Here is a 6,546-nt window from a genome sequence, read left to right as displayed (position 1 = left end):
ATAAATAAGTTATCCATCCATCCATCCATTCGCTTCTGCTTTTCAGGGTCGCAGTGAGGTGCTGGAGCCTATCCCAGCTGTCATAGGGCGAGAGGCAGGGACACAGGGACAGACAACCATTCACACTCACATTCACACCTAGTGACAATTTGGATTATCCAATTAACCTATCCCCACAAGCTGCATGTCTTTGGACGGTGGGTGGAAGCCGGAGTACCTGAAGGGAACCCACAAACACGGGGAGAACATGCAAACTCCACACAGAAAGACCCCGGCCTGATGTTGGTATTGAACTCAGGACCTTCTTGCTGTGCGGCAACAGTGCTAACCACTGTGCCACCGATAAAAATAAATAAATAAATTAACTAATAAATAAAATTTTAATTATATAGCACCTTTCTAGATAGAATCACAAAGTGCTGCACATAAGATAACAAGTCATAAAAATAAAAAAGAGTATGATTTTTACCTAATAAGTAAATTTGTGACTCACCACACAATTAGATTTATACTGAATATAAAAAATAACTCATAATCAGTTGATAACAATTTGGTCAAAGTTAATCACGTAAACATATATTTAAAATTTATATTCTGTACCTTTAAAGAAGCCATCAAAGTCCTTTCATGATTCATTTTAACATTGCTGCTGTTTTAATGTTCAGATAATGATGTCAGGGCAAAATGGTGAAGTCCAGATTTCTGGGTGGATATGATATCAATGAAACCAGGCGTGAACATTTGATTAAGAGGCCGGGGTTTATCCAACAACACTGACTGTATCACAGGATTAAAGCATAAATCACAGGATATCAGTTTGTATACAACAACGAATGTCAGCTGACATATTCACACAGTGACTTTGTTCAAACAACTGAAACAAAACGATTAACACTGAAGTGTTTAAAACTGTTAGGGTGCCTGAGTCGTTGACCCGGAGTTTTGAGTTTATTACATTATTTATCGTTTCTAGTCTTTGGTGTCTTTGTTAGAGTTCTGTCTTATGGTTTACGTCTCTGTTCCTTCTGTTGCAGTGCCTGCCTGTGAGTCTGTGTCTGTAAGTTCAGTCTGTGTTTCCTGTTTTACTTTGAAAGTCTGTGTCTCATGTTAATGTGTCTGGTTGTGCTTCCTTTGTCTCGTTAGGCCTGATTTGCCCCCAGGGTTTCATAGATCAGTATTATGGGTATGTGCAGATATATATAGCTAGTCAAGTGGGGGGTGGCAATAGTAATTCTGGACTTTATGGTAAAGATTGGGAAGAGAATTATTAATGGATTGTCTGTGTTTACAGGAGAAATGTTAGCAATTCTATTAGCAGTACAGTGGGTGAAAGATTTGAGGCCGCTGAAAACGATTATTTGTTCAGATTCAAGTGCAGCCTTGGTTTTGTCTACATGTAGCCGAGTAGTAAATTAATAATAATAATTTCCATTTTAGTTAACCAGGCTACATACAGACTGGTCACTCGAAAGGTAGGTCAGATATTTTATTAGAGGTTCAGCAAACTCTTTTCAGGATACATATGATGGGTCTGTCAGTAGTGTTTGTATGGGTACTGGCTCACTGGGGTAAGGGGGAATGAAGCAGCGGACAGGTTAGCAAAGGCAGCCACTAATCATGAGATAGTTGATCTGGCGGTGAATTTTGGTCAGGAGGAAGTAAAGAGTATTATTAAGCTACAAATGAGGGGTAGATGGCAGAAACTGTGGGAAGAAGACAGGAGGGGAAGGTGGTTATATAAAATCCAAAGGGGGGTGGGAGTGAGGAGAGCCACAAGAAGGAGTAGGCGAGAGGAGGTGGTGGTGTCAAGACTGAGATTTGGACATACGGTTTGAATTCCACACTGTTCTTGATAGGGAAGCATGCCTCGGGGAAATGTGATTATTGTGGAGAGGATGAAACTTTGGAGCATGTTATTTTGCAGTGTCAGAAATATACGGTATAGAGGAGACGGTTGGTCCAAAATCTCAGTAGCATTGCTATGAAGCTTGATCTTGTAGGGTTAGTACAGAAGGAGTCAGGGGATAAATGTTATCAGGCTTTTTTAAGTTTTTGAGAGAAGAAGAAGAAGAAGAAGAAGAAGAAGAAGAAGAAGAAGAAGAAGAAGAAGAAGAAGAAGTAGAAGTGTCCGTGTCGCGGACCGCGAACAAGTCCAGACGCTTTTCTTCCAAGCTCCTTAGACTACCCTTATCTACCCTCATCTTGCTGTGTGTTCTGTCTGCGTGAGCTTATTTTGTATTCTCAGTTTTGTTACCATGCGGCCAGCCTCCGGACCTGCCCAGTCGCCACCGCTGCCCTCTGCGAGGCCTGCCTCCGGACCTCCTTCGCCTGCATCGCCACCATTGCTTTTCACAGGGTCGGCCTCCTGAACTGCCCGGGTTTGGACTTTTGTGCTGTCAACCTCCAGGCCGGCCCCCTGAACTTTTTTCGGAACTGTTTTACTGGCCGCCTGTACCTTTTGTGACCCTTTTTTGTTTGGTCGGTTTTCTTTGAGTTGTTTTCTGGGCTCCTGTGTTTGCCGTTTTGGTTTCTGGCTCTTTGTGTTTCGTTTGTTTCAAAACTGGCCTGTCTCCGGGCCTGTGGGCTGAAAACCTGTGCCAGAGTTCTGACAGGCAGGCCGATGATTTTAGAGCACACTGATGCAGTGTGCTGCAGTCTGTTCCTGTATGAAGGCTGAGGGAGTGGAACCAGCAGGTGATGGAGAAGGTCATGATGCTTTCCTCCTGAGAATCTCCTCTGTGTTGGCAGAGAATTTCAGCAGGTTGAGAGATTTAAGAAACAAAATAAAACGTACAGCTCTGCTATCAATCTCAACGTAAATAAGGACAGGAGAGTAAACAGCAGTGACGTTTGTAGGGTTACTGAAGTTGGGCTGCCTGGTATATACAGTGGGGCAAAAAAGTATTTAGTCAGCCACCGATTGTGCAAGTTCCCCCACTTAAAATGATGACAGAGCTCAGTAATTTGCACCAGAGGTACACTTCAACTGTGAGAGACAGAATGTGTAGAAAGTAGAGTTAATTTTACTCTAAGTAGAGTCACATTCTTTTAATGTAACTCTGAGGTGTAAAATGATAGTAGTTAAAATCGAGTGTTAAAAATGAGTGTTTCTATGTCAAATCTGGAGGTGTTACAATGGAAACATTAACTCCTGACCTCTTAACTCTGAACTCCTACAGGGGCTATGACACCAATAGAGTAAATTCACAGACTCCGCCCCCAGCAACATAGGCTCCAATTGAAGCTGAAGTGAAGCCGTTTCAGCTTTGCAGTCCCCAATATCATTGCAATGCAGCAAGATGTTCATTTTATGTTTTTTGCTAATTTCTTCACTTGTTCCTGACATGGTTGCATTTAAATCCAGTTCCCAAACAGGAAGTGACACATTGCTGTGCTTTTTTCTTTTTTAAGGGGTAGGCGTCCTGAAGAGTGGTACAGGCAGGTACACAGAGAAACCGGTTTGTTCTGGTACGCCCAAACCATCACACTGCCTCCGCTGTGTTTTTGGATCATGAGCTGTTCCTCCATACCTTATTCTTCCATCATTCTGGGAGAGGTTGATCTTCGTTTTATTTGTCCAAAGCATGTTTTTCCAGATCTGTGCGACACGCCCTTCTGCTGGAAAGTGTTGTTCACTTGGTTCATCCACCGCTGTTGTCTTCTGTGGACGTCCAGGTCTATTGCTGCGTTCACCAGTGCTTTCTTTCTTTCTCAGGATGGACCAAACTTTAGATTTGGCCACTCCTCATATTGTAGACATTTCTCTGATGGTTTTTTCTGTTTTCACCGCTTAAGCATGGCTTGTTTCACCCGCATGGAGGGCAGCTTTGACCACATGTTGTCTGCTCACAGCAAAATCTTCCAAATGCAAGCACCAAACCTCAAATCAACTGCAGGCCTTTTGTCTGCTTTATTGATAATGACATAACAAAGGAACTGTCCACACCTGCCCATCAAATAGCCTTTAAGTCAACTGACCAATTACTTTAAAAAGAGGGTGGCTGATGTTAAAGAGCTGAAACTTCTAAACCTTTCATCCAGTTTGAATGTGGAAACCCTGACATGGAAGCTGCGAGTCTCCAGATCATGTCCATCATATAACTATAAGTGATATATGTTTCAGTGAAAAAACCATCCTGACCCAGAGTTTTTCAGACTGAGAAAACGGATAATGAAGGTGAAGAATCAAATTAGTGAGGCTGACTAGTTCCTCGTTTTTACCTTCATTTTCTCTGGTACTGTTGTCTTTGTTTTCTTTTAGCTCTTCTTCAAATACGAGCAACTGTAAGCCTGGTCCCCCTAATATTAATAGAGCTAGACATGTTTTAAAACAAGTTCTGTTTTTAGTTTATTTAAATTATTAGGCATTTGTTAAAACTCACAGTGCAGCTCATTCTGAAGCTGTTTCCATGCATAAAGGGACAAAGAACCTGAGAGCTTTTTCCCCCCCAACTCAGTGCGAACTCCTATATAAATGAACATATAAGAACATCCTACAGTCGAGTACAACATACAATCATGAGTAAAGCTATTGAGGTTTGTGATGAATCTCAAGGCTTGGTAGTAGAAGTTTCAAGAGAATTTAAGCACTTTGACGAAGCATTCATATAAATTACGTCTCCGTAGTCAAGCAATGACATGAAAGTGGCAGACACAAGTCTTTTCTTAGCCTCAAAAGAAAGTCAGGACTTAATTCGAAAGAAAAATCTGAGCTTCAGTTTTTTTTTTACCAACTGTTTGATAAATGACCTAAAGAAGAAATATCAGTCAAAACATGAAAAGTGTTACTAGGTGGAAAATTCAAAGACTTACATTTAGTTGATGAAAACAACATTTTTATTATTTTTGTTTTAGCAATGAGAGCAAATTTAGAAATTTAATTCGATCCTATCCAGAAAGCCTAAGAAATTTACTTTTTGGTGGTTGTTGAAATGGTTTTGTGAGCTTTATTGCTTTATTCAAGCTACTCACCTCTCTTTATCCACCTGCATTTTCAACTGGACAACGGCCAATCAAAGAGGTCCCGCCCCTGACTATCTGTGATTGGTTTAGACCACGAAAAGGGCATAATGTGTGTATGTTGTTGACCACACGGAGACTTTCAGAGTTGAGGAGACTTTTCTTTTTTCTTTTTTTTTTACTCAAACAGTTGGTTTGAGTAAAATCAGCCAGGGTTTCAGGTGAGCTCATTGTAAAGCCTAGCCCCACCCTAGCCCCACCCTATCATGTGATTTCCTGAGGTCAAATGGCCCAGGATGTTAGACTGAAGTTAGGTCTGTTTACAGAATCCTGCCATGTGATTGCATTTGTCTCTAACCATCGGGAACCCTCATGTTAACTTTAATTGAGCGGAAAAAAGTCCTCCGTTCGTTAGCAGTCGCCCTCCAGCTTCACTGTTTATATTATGCTAATATATGTGTGTAGCTAGAAATCACGTTAGCACACCATTATATACCAGCTAGCCCAAATTCAGTAACCCTGCAAACGTCACTGCTGTTTACGCTCCTGTCTTGATTTATGTTGGAAGCGACAGCAAGGCTGTACGTTTGAATTTGTTTCTTAAATCTCTCAGTCTGAACATGCTATATTATATTTAGATGGAAGCTAGTGAGGTAACTTCCTGGTAACTTCTAACTCCGTTAAATTTAATAAATTCTGTTTTCATGGATGCCTGGATGTTAAACTTAATTGTTACACCTGGTAGAGCAGCAACACTGATGATTTTATTACAGATGAAATAATTTGCACAGTTTGTAACTCTCAGTGATGCCACAGTGTCAGACTTAAAGACCGGATAGGAACAACTCTTCTTCTTCTCCTCCGCCTTCTTCAGCTGGAATTTATCAATGTAGTGGTGCCCCCCTCAGGTCATTTGTAGTATTAAATAAAATTAAATAAGACACTGCAAGTTTGAAAAGCATTTATTAAAACAGTCAGGAACAACAAAAACAATGATTAACTGATTTCATTTCTATAAATCATTACTCCAAAATAAATAAATAATTAAATAAATAAATAGAGGTGCTGTGACATCACTGAAGGGCCTCACTTCTCTGACATTACAGTGTCATCTTTATAACTGAGCCTGATGGTGAAGGAAGGATTTGAGCCACACAGCTGCCACCTGAGCTGGTGGCAGAGCAGGTCAGCCACTAATCAAAAGGTCGGTGGTTTGATCCCAGGCTGCCTCCTGGCTGCATGCCAAATATCCTTGGGCAAGATACTAACCCCGTGTTTGCCTACTGGTGGTGGTCAGAGGGCCCGGTGGCGCCAGTGTCCGCAGCCTCGCCTCTGTCAGTGCGCCCCAGGGCAGCTGTGGCTACAATGTAGCTGCCATCACCAGTGTGTGAATGGGTGTAGTGTGAAGCGCTTTGGGGTCCTTAGGGACTGAGTAAAGCGCTATACAAATGCAGGCCATTTACACAGCTGACTGTCAGTGACCCAGTGTTTTGTATTTTGAATCATGATATAATCTTTGAGTTCATTAGTTAACATTTCTAGTCTCTTGGTTTCAGTGTTGGTTACAGTTCTTTTTGGTTTCTGTCT

The sequence above is a fragment of the Copadichromis virginalis genome, linkage group LG3 (assembly GCF_057382275.1).
Source record: "Copadichromis virginalis isolate Kocher_CV1m ecotype Utaka linkage group LG3, C_Virginalis_male_GT1.1, whole genome shotgun sequence".
In the NCBI taxonomy this organism is placed as follows: Eukaryota; Metazoa; Chordata; class Actinopteri; order Cichliformes; family Cichlidae; genus Copadichromis; species Copadichromis virginalis.
Note: the sequence above shows the minus strand (reverse complement) of the source record.